Below are 24,461 nucleotides of genomic sequence, written 5' to 3' on the forward strand. Positions count from 1 at the left end.
CAAAAGCAGATATCCTTATCTTGTTCCTGATTTTAGGGAGAAAGCATTCAATTATTTACCAATTTAAGTATGATATTAGGTGTGGGTGGTTTTTTTTTTTTTTTTTTTTTTTTTTTGTAGATGCCCTTTATCAAGTTAAGGAAGTTTCCTTCTATTATTGGTTTCTTGACTGTGTTATCATGAAAGGATGTTAGTGTTTGTAAAATGCTTTTTGTGTGTCAGTAGAGATGATCTTATGCTTTTGTTCTTTACTCTATTAATATGGTGTATTGATTGATTGACTTTTTCTGGACATTAAACTAACCTTCTGCACTGTGGATTATATTGTGTTTTATGAGAAGTATTTTTTGGGCACCAACTGCTTACCAAGCCTGTGGGAGAACACACATGACTAAGATTTGGGGGCCATTCACTGTAATTGTGGAGACAGAAAAACACACAGGTTTAAAGTTGAAAACACAGGAATATGATAAAGACAGCATCTTGTGTTGATGTGTGTTAAATAGTTACCAAATGAACCGTCCAATGATCTTATTTTCAGGCCACTCATTGATTGTAGGGTTGGCATATTATAACTCTTCTTGTCTTCAGAAATGTCCTTTCCCTTCTCCAGGTCTCAGATTCACCATGTGTACATGGGAAAGTTGGACTGAGTGGTGTGTAAGAGTCCTTCTAGTTATAGCATGTTGTGAAATTACTAGTCTTTTGTGGGGCTTCCTTCACTTAGGTCCTTCAGAAGAGTTTGCTGTTTTAATAAGTTCTAAGTGGCTAGGTATTAGGTGACTTTTTCTATTCTGGTTATGAGTGGAAGAAAGATGTTTTGCTTTTTTTTTTTTTTTTTTTTTTAGTTGGCCTTAATCACCCTCTCGTATCAGAGAGATTATTTCTCTTCATATTATTCCACATTCTGGTGAAAGGGAATAATCCGTGAGAAGGGCCATTTCCTTCAGCAGCACAAACTCTGTTAGGAGGAAAGGCCACTGGAGAGGGATTTGGGAGTGTGTGTTTCAGGCTCAGCTGTACATTTAACTCACTGTTAAAATTGGGCACATCAACTCATTCTATTCTTGTTTTAGTTGCCTCATCTGTCAAATTGAGAAAAGAGTACCACTATTACATAAACTCTCAGGTTGTTATGGGGCATAAATGATATTGTAGATGCATATAAAACTGTATATACACATTAGTTATTTGCAAAAGGTAGACTTGCAAGTAATATAGCAAAAATAATGTAAATAAAAAATAAAAAAGTGATGTAAATAATATAGCAAATAATGCAAATAATTGTAAATAATCAAATAATGGCAAAATGTTACAAATAATATAGCAAATGTAGCTAAAAGATAGGTATATTTTAAACACCTGTTGTTCATGGAACTTTTGATAGGTGCTTTAAACCTTATTTCTCCAACAATTTATAATAAAAACTTTATCCCCACTTGATAGGTGAGGAAATTCCAGTTCAAAAAGATTAAATAATGAGGTCAAGGTAGCAGAGTCAGGAATCAAAACTAGATCTAATTCCAGAGTCCATATTGTATTTTATTTTGCTGCCATTGTCTCATTACTGTTGGTGTTCAGTTTGGTAACTTGCTCAAGATGATATCTTTTAGACTTCTCTACTGAGAAGTTACTCTTTTCTCCTTCATAATTAATAAGAATTTTGTAGGGAGGTACTGTGAAACTGTGTAAATATCCTTTTCTGTGCCAAACTTTCAATATATTTAATTATTTGTATCTGCGTGGACTCATGGCTTCCTATTTTATTCAGTTAGGTAATATGCTATTGCTATTATTATTTATTTTGATTCTCTAATTGTCCCTGATTTGACCAGTAGGAGCCCCATTCACGTTGGCTTCTGTCTATTTTTCACATGTCTCTGCCATTCTTTGAGCACTCCTTTGCTTTCTCGCCCAAGAAGATATTCTAGGCTCATCTTGTGCTTTCTCTGCCTCGGCCCTGGAAGAAGCCGTTTCCCCAAGGAGCCTTGGTTTCTTTTAGTGTCAAGTGGTATTTAGAAGCCAAAATCTGGCTGCTAGGTATGCTTATTTCCATTGGGCTGGTGCTGCTCCCAGGCCCTCTCAGTAGACATAGTAAGGAACTGAGATTCCAACTCTCCATTACAGGATCTCCCCACTGTATGGATTCTCTCCTCATCATGTGTGGGTTCAACACCCTAGACCAGGCTGCTCTGTCATGGAGATTTCTTCTTCACTTCTTGCGCTGGTGTTCTGACAGGTTGTACCATGCACCCTTGCCCTCATATGGATGCCCTCCTCACTGTACTTAGACTCTTATATCCCACACCATCCATCTCCCTGCTCCATGCGTGGATGCCCTTCTCACCTTGCTTGGGCTCTGATTCTCCTGCCAGCCTGCTTCTCCTCCACCCCTCTCCCCACTGTAGACCCTCCTCACCCTGCTTAGGCTCTGATCATGATGTTGTGCTGCCCTTATCATCTTTTAACTGGGCTATTATAACATAGTAGCTTCCTAACAGTCTTACTGCTTCTAATCTTCCCTTACCTTTCACACTTCTGCTAGAGTGATCTTTCTAAAATGTAGGTCAAATCGTGCCACTGTTCTGCTTTAAAAAATTATAATAGTTCCCCTTGCTTGTAGAATACATTTCAGGTTCCTTAGACTGGCATTCAACATCCTCCAGAATCTGACCCAAATGTGCTTTCCTGCCTTGTTTCTTATTAATTCCTCTCTGCACCCAAACCATGGTCAATGGTCATTCCTTAGATGTACCCCTATGCATATACTCTTCCAAGCTTTTGCCTTTGCCTTCTCCTCTACCTGGCTTTGCCAACTCCTTTCTTTGGTATATGATAAAATTCCTTGCTGTGTTTGTATGTCTAATGTGGGTCGTCAGAGTCTGATTACAGTACAGTGAAGAGGGCATCCATCCATAAAGGGAGGAGGTCACCTGGTGAAGCCTCTCTGATCTCCATAGTCAAAATCAATCCTTTTTTTCCACTTCTGATGGAGTACTTACTTCATTCTTCCTGTTTTCATGATTAACTCTTATCTGCTGCCCCTGATTCATTGGCTGCTCCTTGAATGCCCCAACACATGGCATTGCATCTTGTAAATTCTCAGGGAAGGCCAATAGAACTTGTTGAGGGAAAGACTTCTGAGTTGTGAGTCTGTTGTTTTCATCTGAAGTCTTTTTATAGGCCCTGCTGAGGTCCAAGAGGCTCTGACTGCATGAAAGCATTTGGGCTGTGGTACTGCTGGGTCAGATGCCTGCTCTATGCCAGAGCTCTTTCTGAGAAAATTAAATATTCACACTGCTCTCCTTTTTTTTTTGTTTTTTGTGAATTCCAAATATATCCTTTATAAAAATTTCTCTACACTCTAATCCCAAATAAAAGAATTTCTGGCTACATGTATATGAGTATTTGAGGCTGCAAATAATGGCAGCTACATGACTCAACCAAAAAAAAAAAACTTCCCCAGACTGTATGAAGGACAGTGTAATGACAACATGTGTCTTCTGACAGCCTGTCTACCATTCAGTCTGTCTTTGGAGAGGCATTTAGTCTGAAGTGTCAGCAAAGGAAGGTTTTAAACTTTCTCAATGACTTATTAATCCGTATTGCTCAGGTGGTAGAGGGGAGAAAAGAAGCATCACAGGTTAGGCTCCTTGTGGGATATGAAGGTGGCTAGGGAGGAAGAGAAGGATAGGGGACTGTATTTTCATAGGTCTCACTGTCAAGTCCACTTATTCTAGCTATTGTCACATCTTGGTCCTCTCTTGTTCTTTTTCTTTCTTTCTTTCTTTCTTTCTTTCTTTCTTTCTTTCTTTCTTTCTTTCTTTCAGATTTTATTTATTTGAGAGAGAGAGAGACAGAGAGAGAGAGTGCGAGCAGAAGCAGGGGGAGGGGCAGAGGGAGGAGCAGATTCCCTGCTGAGCAGGGAGCCCGACTCAGGGCTCAATCCCTGGGAATCTGGGATCATGACCTGAGCTGAAGGCAGACGCTCACCTGACTGAGCCATGGTCCTATCTTGTTCTACTTATTCCCTCCTCTAGGGCTTTGTCCAGGCTTTTCTAAGTTTGAACTGATTTCAAGGCCTAGGCTCTTTGCCATGGTTTATAATCTTAACAAGGAATGGTAAAAAAAAAAAAAAGTTCACTTTTGCCTTTCCTGTCAGATTTTTAGTCTAGTTAAAATAATTTCAAAATTGAGGTTGAAACATTTTCTAACAAAACTGTTCAATGTTTAGTTCATCCTACTGAGGCAGGGCACAGGGATTGCAGTCAAGCTTAGCTACAAGGTCCTTGTACTTACCTACAAGGCTAACTCTTAAGTTTCATTTGGCCTGAGAGACAATGGAATGTTCTTAACTCTAGATTAGCACTGTTCCATCTGCCTAGTGGTAACTGAAATTAAAGGAGAATAAGGCTTTAGTTCTATAATATTGGGGAAGCATCATGGGAAGCTCTTTAGGATGTGCCTTCCCTCAAGCTGCTCACACTTCACTGTGGAGAGTAGATCATCTGTATAAGCGAGAAGAGCCATAACAAGTGTGCGTGTATGGTGGGTGGTGGGCGTGACACTGGTAGAGGTAGTGGTCCAAGAGAGATGGCTTGGCACTGGGCTTTGCTTGTGAGGGAGGAGAAATCTCACAGGATTTTATGTAAGAATTAAATTGGACAATGCATATGATGGTGCTTTGTGGATTATAATGAACTGCATGAATGTTAGAGACTGTCATATCTTACAGGAGGTGCTTCTTTTCTAATACCTTACTGACCTAGTGGAACACCACAGCTGGAATCTAAGCTTAATTAGCGTGAGAAGAAAGATTTCAGTGGCAAGAAAGATTGAGAGCTCATTAAAAAAAAAAAGCTGTGTCTAAAGTGTTTTGAGTCTACGAGTTCTTAAAATGGGGATATGCCTATTAAAATGTCTTCTGCTTTGTTAACACAATGGACTTTCAAACTGCTTTTGGGTTTATAAAGAATTTATCTGTAATAATCTTTAAAAAGCCACTTGTGTGGTTGCAGTTTTAAATATTTAGGAGCTATATTTAACAAGCATGTATCCTGGGGTATAAATGGGATCAGAGAAAGAGCAGTTGCGGGCTGGGCCAAAAGATATGTATATTTTTATTTTTTAGATTTGTTTTGATTCAGTAGACATAATTGTTAAGAACTGTCTATGTGGGAGGCTTCCACCGGGTACTGAGGAAACAGATATGAATGAAACATTCTCTAACCAAAGGGACTTCTGGCTGGAGATAAAGATAAAGATACCTGTGCTCTAAGATCCCGAAAGAGGAGGACCTACTCAAGCCATTGGGCAGAACCACAGCAGAGATGGCAAATTAGAGATAACACCTGAAGATTAAAAGTTCGCCAGGAAACAAAGGGGGATAATGAGAGATACTGCTTTTCCAATCAGAGGTAGCAACGTGAACAAAGGCAAGGAGGCTTAGAGTAGTACCTGGTACTTAGAGCACTCAACAAGTAAGAGATAAATTCCTTAGAACTCAATGCTGGGATGTTGGAACTGATTTTTTTTTTTTGTGTTATCCTTTTCTGGGGAGATGGTAAGATTATTTTGTTTGTTAGGATTAGTGACAATATGTAAAGCTGGAGTATTTTTTTTTAATTTATATTTTTGCTCTACCATTTTAAAAAAATTAGGGTATAGTTGACATAGAACTTTATATTAGTTTTGGGTGTACAACATAATGAGTCCATATTTATATACACTGTGAAATGTTCACCACTGTAAGTCTACTCAACATCCGTCACCGTACATAGTTATAAAATTTTTCTTTCTTTTTTTCTCTTGTCATGAGGACTTCTAAGATTTACTCTCTTAATTTTCAAATATGCAACACAGTATTATTAACTGTAATCAGCATGTTGTACATTATATCCCCAGGACTTATTTATTTTATAGATGGAAGTTTGTGCCTTTTGACTCCCTTTACCTGTTTCACCAACCCCTAGCGCCCACCTGGCAACCACCAATCTGTTCTATGTATCTATGAGCTTTTTTTTTTTTAAGATTCCACACATAAGTGAAATCATATGTGTTTGTCTTTCTCTGACATTCCACTTAGCGTAATGACCTTGAGGTTCATCCTTGTTGCTGCAAATGGCAAGATTTCATTCTTTTTTATGGCTGAATAGTATTCTGTTGTATGTATACATCACATTTTCTTTATCCATTCATCTATCAGTGGACACTTAGATTGTTTCCATATCTTGACTATTGTAAATAATGCTTCACTGAACATGGGGGGCGGCGTATATCTTTCCAAATGAATGTTTTTACTTTGAAAGGATAAATACCAGAAGTGGAATTGCTGGGTCATATAGTTCTATTTTCAGTTTTTTGAAGAACATTCATACTGTTTTCCAGAGTGACTGTACCAATTTACAAGCCTACCAGCAGTACACAAGGGTCCCCTTCTCTCCACATCCCCAGCAACACTTGTTATTTTTTGTCTCTCTGGTAACAGTCATTCTAACAGCTGTGAGGTGCTATCTCATTGTGATTTTGATTTGCATTTCCCTCATGATTGGTGATGATAGGCTGTACTTTTTTAAAAATAATTTATATATGGAAAAAAAGTATAAGCAACAGATAACCGAAATGAATAGGTATCATTTGTTTCTACTGTACAGCATTTTGTGTTCCCCAATTTATGAGTCTTTTGTGGGGCAGAGATGCTATCCCCTAAAGGAGATAAAAATGTATCTTAGATAGTTGTTTTTCATACTGCCCTGCTTCTGGAACACAGACAGTGACCTAGCTTTCACCAACACCACACTTGGATTTAGGACTTAATGACATGAGAGAGAAAGTAATGGGGGGCTAACTTTCTGCCTTTGGCGGCAGAGGCGGTAGTATCAGCCTGCAAGTTTGAGTCACTGGCACTGAAGTGGTATTGATGCTAGTGGCTCTTGCGCTGAGCTTGAATTCTTGCACTGTCAGAAGTGGCAGTGCTACCCATCCTAGCATCTAATGATCAGAAGTAATGGCAATCATTGCCTCATTGAACTGGGTCATCAGTGTGTTGTTCTTTGTGTTGGATTTGATGTAGAGGTGATAGAAAAAGTAGAGTCAAAGATGAATCAAATTTTTTAAAATATTTTTTTATTATATTATGTTAGTCACCATACAGTACATCCCTGGTTTCCGATGCAAAGCTTGATGATTCATCAGTTGCGTATAACACCCAGTGCACCATGCAATACGTGCCCTCCTTACCATCCATCACCAGCCTATCCCATTCCCCCACCCCCCTCCCCTCTGAAGCCTGCAGTTTGTTTCTCAGAGTCCATAGTCTCTCATGCTTCATTCCCAACTTCTGATTACTCCCCTTTCTTTATCCCTTTCTTCTCCTACCAATCTTCCTAGTTCTTATGTTCCATAGATGAGAGAAACCATATGATAATTGTCTTTCTCTGCTTGACTTATTTCACTTAGCATTATCTCCTCCAGTGCCGTCCATGTTGCAGCAAATGTTGAGAAATCGTTCTTTTTGATAGCTGAGTAATATTCCTTTGTATATATGGACCACAACTTCTTAATCCAGTCATCTGTTGAAGGGCATCTCGGCTCCTTCCACGATTTAGCTATTGTGGACAATGCTGCTATGAACATTAGGGTGCATATGGCCCTTCTCTTCACTACGTCTGTATCTTTGGGGTAAATACCCAGTATTGCAATGGCTGGGTCATAGGGTAGCTCAATTTTTAACCTTTTAAGGGACCTCCACACTGTTTTCCAGAGTGGCTGTACCAGCTTGCATTCCCACCAACAATGTAGGAGGGATCCCCTTTCTCCACATCCTCTCCAACAATTGTTGTTTCTTGCCTTGTCAATTTTTGCCATTCTAACTGGCGTAAGGTGGTATCTTAGTGTGGTTTTGATTTGAATTTACCTGATGGCTAATGATTTTGAACATTTTTTCATGTGTCTGTTAGCCATTTGTATGTCATCATTGGAAAAGTGGCTGTTCATATCTTCTGCCCATTTTTTGATTTGTTTATTTGTTTCTCGTGTATTGAGTTTGAGAAGTTTTTTGTAGATCTTGGATACCAGTCTTTTATCTGTAGTATCATTTGCAAATATATTCTTCCATTCCGTGGGCTGCCTCTTAGTTTTGTTGACTGTTTCCTTGGCTGTGCAGAAGCTTTTTATCTTGATGAAGTCCCACAAGTTCGTTTTATCTTTTGTTTCTCTTGCCTTTGGAGATGTGTCATGAAAAAGGTTGCTGTGGCTGATGTCGTAGACGTTGCTGTCTATGCTCTCCTCTAGGATTTTGATGGATTCCTGTCTCACATCGAGGTCTTTCATCCATTTGGAGTTTATCTTTGTGTATGGTGTGAGAGAGTGGTCAAGTTTCATTCTTTTGCATGTAGCTGTCCAATTTCCCCAGCACCATTTATTGAAGAGACTGTCTTTTTTCCGCTGGATGTTTTTTCCTGCTTTATCAAAGATTAGTTGCCCAAAGAGCCGAGGGTCCATTTCTGGGTTCTCTATTCTGTTCCACTGGTCTATGTGTCTGTTTTTGTGCCAGTACCATGACGTCTTTGTGATCACAGCTTTGTAGTACAGCTTGAAATCCGGCATTGTGATGCCCCCAGCTTTGTTTTTCCTTTTCAACAATTCCTTGGCGATTCGGGGCCTTTTCTGGTTCCACACAAATTTAAGGGCTATTTGTTCCAGTTCTTTGAAAAATGTCATCGGTATTTTGATCGGGATGGCATTGAAAATGTAGATTGCTCTGGGTAGCATGGACATTTTAACTATGTTAATTCTTCCGATCCATGAGCATGGAATATTTTTCCATCTTTTTGTGTCTTCTTCAATGTCTTTCAAGAGTGATTTGTAGTTTCTAGAATATTCTCAACAAGATCCTAGATAATAGGATCAAACAGTACATTAAAAGGATTATCCATCATGACCAAGTGGGATTCATCCCTGGGATGCAAGGGTGGTTCAACATTTGCAAATCTATCAGTGTCATAGACTTTATCAGCAAAAAAAAAAATAAATAAATAAAAATAAAAAGCCAAAAATCATATGATTCTCTCAATAGATGCAGAAAAAGCATTTGACAAAATACAGCATCCTTTCCTGATTAAAACCCTTCATAGTGTAGGGATAGAGGGTACATTCCTCAATCTCATAAAAACCATCTATGAAAAGCCTACAGCAAATATCATTCTCAATGGGGAAAAGCTGGAAGCTTTTCCCTTAAGATCAGGAACAGGACAAGGATGCCCACTCTTGCCATTATTATTCAACATAGTACTAGAAGTCCTTGCAACAGCAATCAGGGAACAAAAAGGGATCAAAGGTATCCAAATCGGCAAAGAAGAAGTCAAACTGTCTCTCTTCGCAGATGACATGATACTCTATATGGAAAACCCAAAAGAATCCACTCCCAAACTATTAGAAGTTATAGAGCAATTCAGTAATGTGGCGGGATACAAAATCAATGCTCAGAAATCAGTTGCATTTCTATACACGAATAATGAGACTGAAGATAAAGAAATTAGGGAATCCATCCCATTTACAATAGCACCAAAGTCATACGGTACCTTGGAATTAACTTAACCAGAGTCAAATTTTTGACTAAGTAACTCAAAGAGTTGAATTGCTATTTACTGAGAGGGAGGCAACTGAAGAAGGAACAAAATTTGGACGTGTTAAGTCTGTCAGTGACATGGCTTTGTTTTCTGTTGTATTTAAAAATGTGTTGCTTCTTCTTCTTCTTCTTCTTCTTCTTCTTCTTCTTCTTCTTCTTCTTCTTCTTCTCCTTTTTTAAATGCTTTGCTTCTTGAAAGTAAGAAGTAATTTTCCTCATGTTTGCATCCCTCATGACTAGCACTGTGTCTGGCATGTAGAACATATTCAGTCAATAGTGAATTCATGATGAGATTATTTGCTGTTTCCTTGAATGACTAGACTGTTTACTTTTTGCTAAACAGAGTGCATACTTTTTCCTCCTTTGAGTCTTTGCTTTTGTGGTTCCCCTTAAGGGAATTCTCTACCTTTATCCCCAATCTCAATACCTCTATGTATAAAAATTCTACTTCTAAAGTACCCAGCCCAAATACTGTCTCCTCTGCAAAACTTCCCCCATCTCTACAGATGTAATTAATGTCTCCCTTCTCTGAACTTTTTTTGACCTTGTTTGAACTTCAAGTACATTTTGGTTTATTTGCTTTGTAACTGCTGCTGAATAGGTTTTGCCCCCTTTTCTATTTCCATCCCTTCATTGCTTATTTCTTTTCTTGCAGTATTTTTGTAAGCTATTACTGTTATTTATTTCGTACTTCACCTCATTTCGTAGTCATTAATAGGCAACTGGCCCTGACATCTGATTACAAGAAAGAATGGTATGTTAGATAACTACTTGATAAGCAAAGTCATCATTGTTGACTGACTTCCTCTTACATTTAACTTGGTGATACGGGAAGATTGTAATTCTCATACAGTAAATGTATTGTTCTTAAAAATTATTTGCAGTTGCAAAATAATCAAATAAAAACAATCTTTTTCAAATCCTGTGGGCACTATAATCACTATACATAAGCCGTTAGGTTGAAACCTATAGTGTCTAAACAAAATTTGCTAATTATTACCAATCATAAGCCTTTATATAGTGTTACCAGGGGTTGCAAACTCATATGCCTATATAAGCCAGGTGAGTAACCTAAAAGGGCCTGGTCAGGCCTAAAGTGACTACACAGACAAAACATTACTGGTCAGGGTCCATCGCTCGGAAGGATAACTTGTGAATTATTTACTTTGTAAACCAAAGGCCTATATAAATGCAAGGAGTGACTGCGCTTAAAACAAGTTAACTGCTAACTTGTGTAAACTTGGGCAAGTTATTTGATATCTCTAAGATTTAATTTCTTTCTTTGAATATACAGTTTTTCCTCTGAAGACCCTTCTCCCTCATTTGATTCTACTTTTTCATTTCTTAAGCTCATAGTTTCTTCCTTGATTCTAAGTTGGATTGATTATTAGCCCTCAGGAATAAAGCTTCCTTGATTATTAGCCTTTAGTAATAAAATGAATGCTGGCTTCTCACCAGTATGCCTCATTTTCATGAGTCTTCTGTTTTATTAGAGGGAGCCAAGCTTAGCCAGGCTTCCTGTAGTAGCTCCCACCATTAAAAGAGCTTCTCTAGGAGTCAGACAGCTAGTTAGGCTTCTATAACCAAACCAGCATCTGGTTTTGAGAGAACTGAAATCTAGAATAGAAGATGCCTGAATTTGATCTTACCTGCTGAAGATGCCAGTGGTCCTGCCTTATACTGTATGCTAATGTTTTATTGTTTTTTCTACGTTATCTTATTCATTTTGTTTGTTCAGTTTTCTAGTGTGGGTCTTTTTAGTTTTATATTTGCTAGCCTCCATTGTTAGTGGTGATTAGTGGAGACATAGACCATTTCTAGGTTGTCTTTAATCCCTGAAGCCTAACATGGGTGAGGGTACAGGGGAGATGTTTGATAAATGTTTGAAGAGATAGCATACTTAATGGATTTGCAGGTGATAAAGACTGGAAGGGAAAACTATGCTAGATGGCAGAGAGAGAGTGAGCAAGAGAACTTGCAAAGATGGGTTGAAGCCAACAAGCTGAAATTTAAGGAGGATGACAGAGGAGTTCTACATTTTAAGTCTTGAAGAAATGGCAACATATGGGCGGGCTGGAGGAGACCTAGCATGATGCTATTCTTACAGAAATGGTGGTTTTGGCTGCCTAAGCTCAATGTCAGCCAAAGACATTGAAGTGGCTAAAAACTAATGCAACTTCAGACTAAATTATTGGAAGTAAGTAGAGTTAGCGGAGGCGATAGTCCAACTATGTTCTTTTTTTTTTTTAAAGGTTTTATTTATTTATTTGACAGAGATAGAGACAGCCAGCGAGAGAGGGAACACAAGCAGGGGGAGTGGGAGAGGAAGAAGCAGGCTCATAGCAGAGGAGCCTGATGTGGGGCTCGATCCCAGAACGCTGGGATCACGCCCTGAGCCGAAGGCAGACGCCCAACCGCTGTGCCACCCAGGCGCCCCAGTCCAACTACGTTCTGAAGGGGACAGACTTCACTTAGAGTGTCATGTTCCCTGTAGGGTACCAGGTAGTAAGAGGGTCATGGCAAACAGGACTATGTTTACTGGAGGGTGCCCTAGATCAACACTACCCAAAGTAGAGTCTGAACTGTTCTCAATCTACAACGAGATAAGCATAAAAATTGAGAGTGTTTAGATACTTTTATAGCAATTTGACAGAGTAATTTTATGTCTAATGAATCCAGTAAAAAAGAAAATGAACTTTATCTTATATGTCTTTTATTTTGCTTGATACTTTTATTTTTTATTTTATTTTGATACATTTTATATTTAGAGCAGTTTTGGGCTTAAAGAAAAATTGACCAAAAAATACAAAGAGCTCCCATATACTCTCTCTCTACCACTCCCCCGTGTACTTTGTCAATTATCAACATCTTGCATTAGTGTGGTACAATTGATGAACCAATATTGACACATTATTACTAACGGAAGTCCATAGTTTATATTAGGGTCCGCTCTTTGTGTTGTATAGTTCTGCGGGTTTTGACAAATACACAATGTTATGTATCCACTATTATAATATTATATAGAATAGTTTCACTGCCTTAAAAATCCCGTGTTCCACCTCTTCATCCTTACCCCACCCCTTCATCCTTATCCTACCCCAATTCTGAACCCCTCACAACCACAGATATTTTTGCTGCTTCTATTGTTTTGCATTTTCCAGAATATCATACTTTTCAGACTACCTTTTTACTTGATATTTTTCCACTTACGGTTTTTCTTTGTCTTTTTGTGGTTTGATAGTTCATTTCTTTTTATTGCTGAATGACACACCATTGTATGGATGTGTGTTTAACCATTTATCTATTGAAGGATATCTTGGTTGCTTATATATTTTGGCAATTATACATAAGGCTGCAATAAATATTTGTGGGTAGGATTTGTGTGGACATAAATTTTCAATGTGCTTGGATAAATACCTAGGAGTGCAACTGCTGGATTGTATGGTAAACCTATGTTTAACTTTATAAGAAACTGCCAAACTGTCTCCCAAAGTGGCTGTGCCATTTTGCATTCCGTCAGCAGTGAATGAGAATTCTTGTTGCTGCATATACTCACCCACATTTGGTGTTATCAGTGTTTTGGATTTTAGCCATTCTAATAGGTATGTAGTTGTACTTCATTACTGTCCATAATGACATATGATATCATCTCTTCATGTTCTCTATAACTTCTTTGGTAAGGTGTCTGTTCAGATCTTTTGTCCATTTTTTGATTGGGTTGTTTGTTTATTGCTGTTGAGATTTCAGAGTTCTTTGTACATTTTGGATACAAGTTCTTTTTTTGTTTACTTCAAATTTTTATTTAAATTCTAGGTGGTTAACACATTGTGTAATATTGGTTTCAGAAGTAGAATTTAGTGATTCAAATAACTACAATATAACTTACAAATAACTACAAAATAACTTACAAATTCAAATAACTTAAAATAACACCCAGTGTTCATCATAACAAGAGACCTCTTTATTTCCCATCACCCATTTAGCCCATCCCCTACCTACCTTCTTCTATCAACCCTGAGGTTGTTCTCTATAGTTGAGTCTTTTATGGTTTGCTTCCTTCTCTCTTTTTTCCCCCCTTCTCGTATGTTCATCTGTTTTGTTTTTTAAATTCCACATATGAGTGAAATCATATGGTACTGGCCTTTTCTGACTTATTTTGCTTAGCATAACACACTCTAGCTCCATCCACATCATTGCAAATGGCAAGATTTCATTCTTTTTGATGGCTGAGGAATAGTCCATCATATATATATGTATATATGCATACACACACACACACATATATACATACCACATCTTCTTTATCCATTCATTGGTTGATAGACATTTGGGTTCTTTCCATAGTTTGGCTATTGTTGATAATGCTGCTATAAACATCAGGGTGCATGTATCCCTTCGAATCTATTTTTGTATCCTTTGGGTAAATACCTAGTAGTACAATTGCTGGATCATGGGGTAATTCTATTTTTAACTTTTTGAGGAACCTCCATACTGTTATCCAGTCTGGCTGCACCAGTTTGCATTCCCACCAGCAGTGTAAGAGGGTTCCTCTTTCTCTGCATCCTTGCCAACATCTGTTGTTTGGGTACAAGTTCTTTATCAGATATATGTTTTGCCAGTATTTTCTCAAGTCTATGACTTGTCTTTTCATTCTCTTAATAGTATCTTTTGCAGAACAGAAGTTCTATATTTTAATAAAGTTCAGTTTACCGGCTTGTTCTTTTATGGATCATGATTTTGCTGTATCTAAAAAGTCATAACTAAACTAAGGTCATCTAGATCTCCTATGTTATCTTCTATCATTTTATAGTTTTTCAGTTTACATTTATGCCTATGATACATCTTGAGTTAATTTTTGTGTAAAGTGAGAAGTCTGTGTCCAGACCAATTATTATCATTATTTTTTGCATGTCTAGTTATTCTAGCACCATTTGTTGAAAAGACTCTTCTTTCTTCATTGAATTTACTTTGCTCTTTGTCAAAGATCAGTTGACTGTATTTGTGTAGGTCTATTTCAGACTCTCTGTTCTGTTTCAGTGATCTATTCTTTTACCAATACCATACTGCCTTGATCACTGTAGCTTTATAGTAGGTCTTGAAGTCAGCTAATGTTAGTCTTCTATATAGATGGATATCTGTGTAGCTATAGTTACATCCATAAAAATATATTGCCTGTGACACATTTCAGACCAACTGAGTCAAAATCTGTGCTGGGACTTCAGTATATATTTTTAAAGTTTCCCAGGTAATTTTTATACAAAGAGAGAGTTGAAAACCATCATACTAAAACCATAAGCTCCTTGAGGGTGTGGTCCTGTTCACTGATGTGTCTATCCTTGGTGGCTTATACAAGACACTTCAATAGTTATTGAATGACCAGGTGATTAATAAAACTGGGAGTATCTATCCTGGAGAAGAGAAAAAGTGCAGGGGCTTGATAGATTACCATAACACATATCTGAAAGCTTTTAGTATTTGTCTTGAAGGATGTTTTCTAAGTGCTCCAGGAGGCAGAATTGGAAGTTTACAGAGAGGCACCTGGCTGAATGTTAAGAAGCATTGTCTAATAGTGCTATTTCCAAGAGAGCTCTCTGTCCCACGTGTATTTCAGCAGAATGTGGAAAACCATCTGTAAGGGGGGATGCTGCATGGGTTGGAAAGCTAGGTAACATCAGATGCCATGATTATTGATGATTACTTTGAAAAACTATGTCCAAGGCAGAGGACTGTTTCTGCTGTTCATCCACTCTGTATAAGTTGAGAGAAGGGCGTGCCGTCAAAAGAACATCCTAAAACTACTTTGTTTTCTTTTTTTTTTTTTTAAAGATTTTATTTATTTATTTAACAGAGATAGAGACAGCCAGCGAGAGAGGGAACACAAGCAGGGGGAGTGGGAGAGGAAGCAGGCTCCTAGCAGAGGAGCCTGATGTGGGGCTCGATCCCACAACGCCGGGATCACGCCCTGAGCCGAAGGCAGACGCTCAACCGCTGTGCCACCCAGGCGCCCCCTAAAACTACTTTGAAGCTGAGTTGTCATACTGCAGCAGTTCCCCCACTCTATGTTATTACCATGTCTCTCTATAATATGGATGTCTTTAAGAAATTCCCTCTGTCCTCCACCGAATTTGGGACTTCCTGTAATTGGACTAGCATGGGTACTCAGGGTCTGGAAAGGTGAAAGATACTTAACAGAAGAGTTTTTTCTATCCTTATTGGAGTTCTTCCCCTACATCCTTCTGCAGTTAAATGATGGGCATATTGAATGGAGTTATAGATATCAGGCAGGGGAAATGGATAAAAACCATAAAATTTCTCTCTAGCACACTCAAATCATTGATCGGCCATAATGCTGGTTACCTCTCTTTGCTATGCAGCAGGGGCAGGGTATGGCAGTTGATATAAAGATGACTAACATGGTAGAGAGAAATAAAACATAGGTTTAGGAGTCAGATCAAAGTTGGGATGACTTGGCCATTTTCTAGCTGTGTGGTCTTGGGAAAGTCACTGCCCTCTTTCACCCATTACATTTTGTCTTTCACCAAGTTCTGCAGCTGCTGCTGGGTCTGAGCTGTATCTTTAGAAAATGCTTGTTTTGTTTTGGCTTATCTTCCAATATATTAGTCTAAATCATTCCCATCTTTTGCCTGGACTTTTGTAAGAATCTACTAACTTGTTTTCTTGTTTTCCACCATTCTCTCCTTTATTCTCCATTCGGCAGTCAGTGATCCTGTTAAAGATGTAAATTAGATCTTGTCATTCTGCTTAAAATCTTCCAAAGCCTTCCGACTGTTACAACTTAAAACAAAACCCAAACTCCTAGCTCTGACCTGGGAGACCTTGCATAATCTGACTCCTGCCATGTCTCAAGAGCAGGGTGTAGAGGGGAAGTTGGTGAGACACTATTATTTCTTAGGGAGCATTTGGGTATGTATGAAGGTGGGGTTTTTTTGTTTGTTTGTTTGTTTGTTTTTTGTTGTTGTTAAATTATTGAGGGGGCACTAGTGGGATTTAGGGGATCTGGGCCAGGGTTGGTGAATGTCCTGTAATGTGTTGTTCAGCTCTGGGCTCATTACAATGCCTGACTCACAATATGTGCTTAAGAAATACTTATTGTATGAAACCACACTCCTCCTGGACCTCAGTTTTGACATGTGATTTGGTAGAGAGCTTACTTCATAAGGTTGTGGTGAGGTAGACATAACATATCGTAAAGCACCTGGTACACAATAGCACTTAATAACTGGTAGCTGCTGCTGAGCTTTCTTTGCTTAGAAGCAGCTATAAGTGCTCACCTAGAGTTTTCCCTAGGACATTTGTTTCCCTGGACACCTTTGTTGGTGGGGTAGAGGGGTGGGTGCATCTCTTTACCAGAAGGCTAATCTGATAAAATCCTAGGTTTGATCTGACTTGCCCTGGAGTCCAGACACAGCTGCAGAAACTAAGGCACAGAAGGGTTCTGGTTCTCTTCCTTGACTCTGGGGCTCACCCAGGAATCTGACAGGCCCTGGAAAGCCTGGCCCCGGTGAGAAATTACCTCCTGCTGGAGACTAGATGGGGAAGAAGAGCTGAGAGGGTGGGAAGGTACTAGTCTCCCCGCCCTCAGAGCTTGGGGAAAGGAGAAGCGCGGTTTCCTCCCGCCTCCTTCCCTCCCTTCTTCCCCCGCCCCTTCTGCTTCGCCAACCCCGAAGCTGCGCCTTTGCTGCGCCCTGCGAGGGCGGGAGCGTGCTGCACCGGGAGCGGGAGCTGGGGCGGCTGAGCTGCTGGGAGCCCGGCCCCAGCAGAGTAGAGCGGCGCGGGTGGAGCCAGGGCGTTGTGCGGCCGGAGGGCCGGGAGAGGTGCGGCTCTGCGACAAAAACAGTCGCCAGAGATGCCGGGGCCAGCTCCCCCCACCAGGTAATACTGGCCCACCCTGGGGCGCGCCCAGCTGGGCGCTGCTGGGGAGGGGGAGGGGTCTCCGCCGGCTTCCGGGGAGTGGTGCCGCGCAGCCGGGTGGATTTAGGGTCTTAAAGAGGCCCTAAGTGAGAGAAGGGGCTGAGGGCTGAACCCTCAGATGAGCTGGCCTACAGCTAGGCCAGCACCTGGAACCAGAGCCCTGGCTAGGGAAGGCTGTGAAGGAGAAGCTGGTTTTGGGGGGAACTGCTGTGTTTCAGGAGGCGCTCTCGTTTGCTAAAACCCTTTTGCTTGGTGGTTAGGGTGATGCTTTTCTCTGTCTTGGCTTAGCTGCCGGCCTGTTTGGACCATGGGGGGGTTTTCTCTTGGGTGCTGGGTAGGGGCATTATATTATAAGTGACCTGTTAAGAGGTGGAGTAAACCAGGAGATAGGAGACCTAAGGAAGCTGGTATGGTCAGGCAGCCTCTGTGGGCCTCAGTTTCCTTACCTGTGCAGTGAGGAGCTTGCCCTTCTGTTTGTAACTCTGGCTTCCCGAGAGTTACAGACTGCCTTTTGGAAAGGTGAGCTGGTTAAAGCCCTAGAACAGGCTGCAGAGATGCCCTCCTCAACAGTGTAGGAGACAGGGACTTGAGAAGCAGACCTTTGTATCCTGCCCTCCGGCCGGCCTTTTGGATGGCATCTTGCTGATCTGCTGAGGACCCAGATACTTCATGGACAAGGCAGAGGCTGAAAATGCTGATTATTTTGGTGTTGAGTGTAGATATGTTGGGTGTAGGGAGGTGGGGTTGGAATGAAACAGGTCAAGGCATGTTAATGGTTTTTTTCCGAACCGGCCAATGATTTGATACTTGGGTGTAAAGCTGTTTTAAACTAGGCTACCTTCTCTGGAGCCCCCTCCTTACTCAGCCTACTTAATGACAGACCTTGGGGGCTGTGTAATGTCTTACTCACAATAATTCTTTCCTTCTTGATCATCTGGAACTAAGAAACACATGTTAGGCCTGATGCTAACCTACCTTGATTATTTTGATCTCTCTCCTCCCCTGAGTTTTTCTGTGATTCGGCCTCTTTGTCTTCTTTTCTCCATTTTTCTTTCTACTTCCTACTCCTGATCATTTTTCCTTCTCCCTTACCCATCTTTTCTCCCACCCTCCACTTTCTTCCTTCTTCCTGCTCTCCTCATACTTCCCTTTCTTATCCTTTCCCCTCCATACCTAGCTTTTCCTTCCCTCTCTTGGGTCCTTCTCTTGGTTAGGCTTTCTTCTCTTTTCCTTTTAGAGTTGTTGGTTAAGGGTCGCCTGGCTGGCTCAGTCTGTAGAGTGTGGGACTCATGACCTCAGGGTTGTAAGTTTGAGCCCTGCATTAGGTGTAGAAATTACTTAAAAATAAAATCTTAAAAAAGAAATACAGGAAGTAGAATTGTTGGTTAAGCTTTCTCATTATTAATAGGTTTGTAGGGACCTTTGTTGTGGTGTTTGTAAGGTCCAAACACTGTGTTTCCTACCTAACTTCCTTACTTTCAGCTTTCATCTACAAATTCTGTCTTCCCCAAATGCCAGTCTCTTTACTTACTTCCTCTGTGTCTTGCTTTGGGACTGCCAATAAGCAGTCTTTCTTCCAGGATTTGACCCCCACTTCCTTCGCAGGGGGGAGGAGGCAGCGGTAGGCAGTAGGGAGTAAGTAAGATGAGAAGGGGAGAGCTTGAAGACTAGAGTGGGAGAAGAGCAAGGTGTCCAATAGGGCTGGGCACAGGCCCAGACTGTCTTTTGTGAGACAAGTAGCTGGAAACAAAAACTATGGCAGCTTTGAAGCATTGCTTACCTGGAGGAAAAGAGGTGACTTGCGAGCCTATGGAAGAAGAGGGGAGAGTAAGGATGGGGTAGGGAGAGAGAAGGTGGAGTCCTGGGGAAGAAGAACAATGATCTTTTGAAGAAGAGAGTGGACTTGGCAAGATAGGGGTTACTTGGGGGTAGAGGTAGGTGTGGTGGGGAAAACTACGGTCTGGGAAAGAGGACCATATAGGTTAATTTCTTTCCCTCCGAAGTCTGGCTTTTTGGACTGCTTCGTTTCTACCCAACTGATTTTTCTTGAGCAGTGTCCTCGAAGTGGGAGAGTGAGAGGGGAAGCAGAGATAAGAAGACAAGGTTGCTATTTTCCTGGCACTCACTGTCTAGACTGTAATGTGGAATGTACATGTATACAAAAAGCTTTGAATATGACATTCATCATCACACATCCTCTGGATCACCTATTCTATGTTGGTTATGGTGCCAGGTGCTGAGGAGGCAAAGATAGAAATTGGACTCGGTTGCTGCCTTCCATTGCAGGTCAAGGAGTATGGGCATCTGTAACCTCATGTGTTAAGTATATGTGATAGAAGCACAAGGGTCTGTGATAACATAGAAGGAGGAAACTTTTTTAATCAGCAAGTCAGTAGCAGAGCTGGGGCCTAAATTCAGGTCTTCTCTAAAGGCGGTATCTGTTCTCTATGCCATGTTCTCTTCTGATGCTGTGTATGCATACAGAGAGGTTTTTTTTATATTTTTCCTACCTGTGGAGCTGGACTAAAGGTATTACTGAGATGAAGAAAGAGCAGGTCCATGTGGTGGGTCACTGTGCTATGGCCAAACACTCATTATCTTGGAAAGGAAACTGACTTAGTCCCTGTTAATTTCTCCTGGCTCTAGGCCACTTGGGTGAGCTTCCTCTATAAGTCATTTACTCTCTTCCTCCCTTTCCACACCCCTCTATTTTCTTAAATTCAATTTCTGGTGGGCTGTGGAGTCCAGATGGAGCTAGGCTAGGCATTTCATTTCCATTGGCCTCTGTAAAATAGGGATTTAATGCCTCATAGGGTTGATGAAGATCAAATGAAATAATGAATGTGTGAACCTAATTTGTAAACTGTGAAGTTCTCTACAGATGTTTTACTGTGGTTGTTCCTGAATGCATTTTCAGCCATGAAAAATGCTCAGATGCTGTAGCATAAAAGAATTGCCTAGGGGGCGCCTGGGTGGCTCAGTCGCTAAAGGGCTGCCTTCAGCTCAGGTCATGATCCCAGGGTCCTAGGATGGAGCCCCGTATTGGGCTCCCTGCTCAGTGGGGAGTCTGCTTCTCCCTCTGGCTCTCCTCCTTGTTCTTGCTCTCTCTCTCTCAAATGAATAAAATAAATAAAAACTTTAATAATAATAAAAAAAGAAATGCCTAGTGTTGCTCACTGACTAGTTTAAAACTGAGCCTCAATCCTTAATAACAAAGGAAAAGGAGGGAGTTAGAACAAGGATGATTTAGAGACTGGTAATTGAACCCCATGCTAAAAACTGAGTTCAAAAGGTATTTCTTTTAAGTCAAACAAATAGTAGGTGGCAAGTATAAAAGATACTATTTTTGGTGGTACCTTGTGATACAGCAAAAAAAAGAAGAAGAAAAGGAGGAAGGGGGAGGGATTTAAAAGCATACTGACCTCAGTTCAGATTTTGGTTCCACCGCCTACTAACTGCTTGGTTTTTAATCTTTCTAAACTTCGTATATAAAATGGAATATATTTACACCTACTTTGAAGAGTTATTATAAAGCTTAAAAGTAATTATCTAAAAATATATCTAGTAGGCACTTAATGGCTATTCTTGCAAAAATAAACTCTTATATTATCTTCTTAAGAAAGTCTTCATTGACTCCTAGGCTATTAAGGGCCCCTCTTTGGGATTCATGAAACACTCATGTTCTTCCTCTCACCACTCACAGTTGCACTTACCACGTCTTACTGTCATTGTGGTTTATGAATCTGCCTATCCCATTAGTATGTGACTGTTTTGAGGCTAGAGACAGGGTCTAGTAAATCTTGGTGCCTACTCTTGCCGAGCCCTGTTTTGTTGCTAGGTATACACTGGTAAACACAAAAGACTTAGTTGCTTCTTTGTGAAGCTTACTGTTTATTGCTGGAGATGTATAATAAATAAACAAATATAATTCATGATAGAAGCTGTGAAAACCAAGAGTTTCATTTGTTCGTTTTAGGTTTAGGTACTTAAAGAAATGCAGGCAGAATTGTCTAACAGATGGTTATTAGTCTGAAAGAGAGCTTTTGGGCTAAAGGTAGAAACTTTGGCATCATCAACATATAAGTAATAAGTAAAGCTATAGGAATGGATGAGATCATCTAGACAAGAGTGTAGCATATGAGGAAAGGAGGTTCTTAACCTTGGACATGTCGAGGATAGCTAGGAAGAGTCTGCAAAGCAGATAGGAGTATACAGAAAGATAGAAGGAAAGCCAGGTGAATGCTGCAGAGAGATTGAGTAAGGTGAGGACAGAATAGTAATCATTTGATTTGGCAACACGGAGATGGTTGGTAATCTCGACAAGACTCTTGGTGAAATACAGAGTGTTACTTGGTGAAGAGAAGGGGAGGAAGTGGAGATAGTGTAAATGGACAGTTCTTCTGAGAAGCTTTGCTATGAAGGGAAACAAATAAATGTATTTTGAGGAAGATGTTGGTGTCAAGGGAGGGGTGTATGTGTATATGTGTCTTTGAATAGGAGACACTATAGCATGTTCATATTCACTCAGTATTCACAGATCAGGCCAAAAATTTGGAGATCACCTTCATTTTTCCCCCTTCACACTGTACACCCAATTTCTAAATAAGCCATTTGGCTCTACCTTCAAAATATCTACCTTTGCTGTACTACTGTATCCCTACTGCAGTCCATTCAAGCTACCATCAGTTCCCATCCGGATTATTGTAATAGTTTCTTAATGGTCTCTTCACTTTTCCTTTGCTCCCCTTCAGTCTGTTCTCTGCAGCCAGAGTGGTCTATTTAAAACACAAATCAGATCACTACTCAAAATTCTTCTCGTGTTTGATACAAAATCCAAACTTATTACTGTGGCCTGTAAAGTCCTGTATAATCTGACCTCTGATTGTCCCTCTAACTTTAGTTTTCTACCATGTTTCTCCTTGTTCACTAAACTTTTGTCTTGCTGTCCTTTTTGCTACTCTACATGCCCCAAATATTCTCATCTAGGAATTTGTACTTATTGCTCCCTCTGTTTAAAATGCTTCCAGATATTACTGTGATTAGTTGTTTCATTTCATTCAGGTCTTAAGTGTCTCTTCCTCAGAGAAGCCTGTCCTGATCATCATGTCTTATATACCACCCATCACTGGCTACCCTCCACCCCCTGCCACAGTCACATGTACTACTCTTTAATTTTCATTATGGACTTGACATTGTATATTGGCTTATTTCTTTTGTCTGCTTCTCTTACTAGTCCATAAAATCCACAAACACAGGAACTTTGTCTTATTCAGCTGGATTAGTACTGGTACATTGTAGCTGCTCAATAAATATACGTTGAATGACTGAATATATCTAAAAGAGAGAGAGGGAGAGGGAGTAGGGGAGAGAGATTCATTGATTAGTTGATTAATGTAGCTGAAAGAGATCATTCCAGGTAAGAGAGAGTGCAAGTGAGGGAGAATAGGGAATGGCTTTTGATGAGAGTAGGAATACCTCCTTCATTGTAAATGGGTATTGCAGGTGCAGGGGGAGGCATATAGATTTGGGAATGGGAAGATGGAGTTCTCCTGCAAAGATTTCTGTTTGCTCACAGAAGGTGAGTTCATAAGCGAAGGGGAAGGGGTGAGTGGGAAGTCTTAATCGAATGCCCATTTGAGGCAAGGTAATCATTTGCAGAAAGGTATTCACAATTTTCAGTGAAAGCAGCCAATCAGGTAATGTTCTTTAGGACATTCAGCTACCTCAGTACAGAGACAGTTGGGAGAAAGTTAGAGTTCAACTCTCCCAAAGCTGGGATTTTGCCAGTTGCATTTTGGAAAAGGAGAGAAGACAAGGGGGTTGATTGTTTTGTGTGTGTGTGTTTTATTAGACTTGTTTCCATTGATCAGATTTATTTAAAGTTTACATGTACAGTGAAATCCTGTTATAAGCTGTCTTATCATCCTGCAGATTTTACTGAGTATCAGTTATCCATTGCTCATAATTAATGTCTGAAGTCTCAGTTCATTGGCCTCTTCCCCAGCATTAACAGGCTCCTGTGGTAATATGACTGTGATACCATTGTGAACTTTCAGCACATTGTAGTGTATCTATTGGATAGTAAATTCTAATTTCCCTAATTTTTTTCTCTTTTTTTATTGTGGTAAAATATGCGTAACATAAAACTCACCATCTTAATTATTTAAGTGTATGGGTTAGCGGCATTAAATTAAATACATTAACATTAGTATGCAGCCACCAGCACCATTCATCTTATAACTCCTCATCTTGTAAACCTGAAACTGTGTGCCTATTAAACAATAACTCCCCATTCTTCCCTCCCACCATCCCCTGGCGGCCACTATTTTACTTTTTGTCTTTATGATTTTGACTACGCTAAGTACCTCATATTAGTGGAATCATACGGTATTTGCCTTTTTGTGATTGGTTTATTTCACTTAGCATAATGTTCTCAAGGTTCATCCATGTTGTCACATATTAAAGAATTTCTGTCCTTTTCTGAATAATATTTGATTGTATGTGTATACTGCATTTTGCTTATCTATTCATCGGTCAATGAATACTTGTATGGCTTCCACTTTTTCGCTGTTGTGAATAATACAGTTATGGACGTGGGTGTGCAAATATCTCTTTGAGACTCTGTTTTCAATATTTTTGTGTATATATCCAGAGGTGGAATTGCTGCATCATATGCTAATTCTATTTTTAATTTTTTGAGGAACTGCTGTATTGTTTCCCACAGCAGCTGCACCGTCTTACATTCCCACCAACAATGTGCAGAGTTCCAGTTTCTCCACATCCTCACCAACACTTAACTGGTTTCTCTTTTTTTGATAGTAGCCATCCTAATGGTGCAAGGTGTTATCTCATTGTAGTTTTGACTTGCATTTCCCTTATGATTTGTGATGTTGAACGTCTT

At 40.0% G+C, this 24,461-nt stretch overlaps 1 protein-coding gene across 3 annotated transcripts in view; it reads left to right on the top strand.

The window, feature by feature from the left end:
• Positions 1–24,461, top strand: part of PAK1 (p21 (RAC1) activated kinase 1) — a 150,115-nt gene that overhangs the window by 45,783 nt on the left and 79,871 nt on the right. The window contains exon 1 of one of the 3 annotated variants that reach the window (XM_026518166.4): positions 17,318–17,521. The exons of 1 other annotated variant lie outside the window; for it this stretch is intronic. The gene's annotated coding sequence lies outside the window, so the exon portion shown is untranslated. Of the gene's footprint in view, positions 1–17,317; positions 17,522–24,461 lie in introns of those variants that run through there. One more of the 3 variants, XM_026518169.4, reaches the window with a different exon arrangement.

Source organism: Ursus arctos, unplaced genomic scaffold (assembly GCF_023065955.2).
Source record: "Ursus arctos isolate Adak ecotype North America unplaced genomic scaffold, UrsArc2.0 scaffold_22, whole genome shotgun sequence".
Classification (NCBI taxonomy): Eukaryota; Metazoa; Chordata; class Mammalia; order Carnivora; family Ursidae; genus Ursus; species Ursus arctos.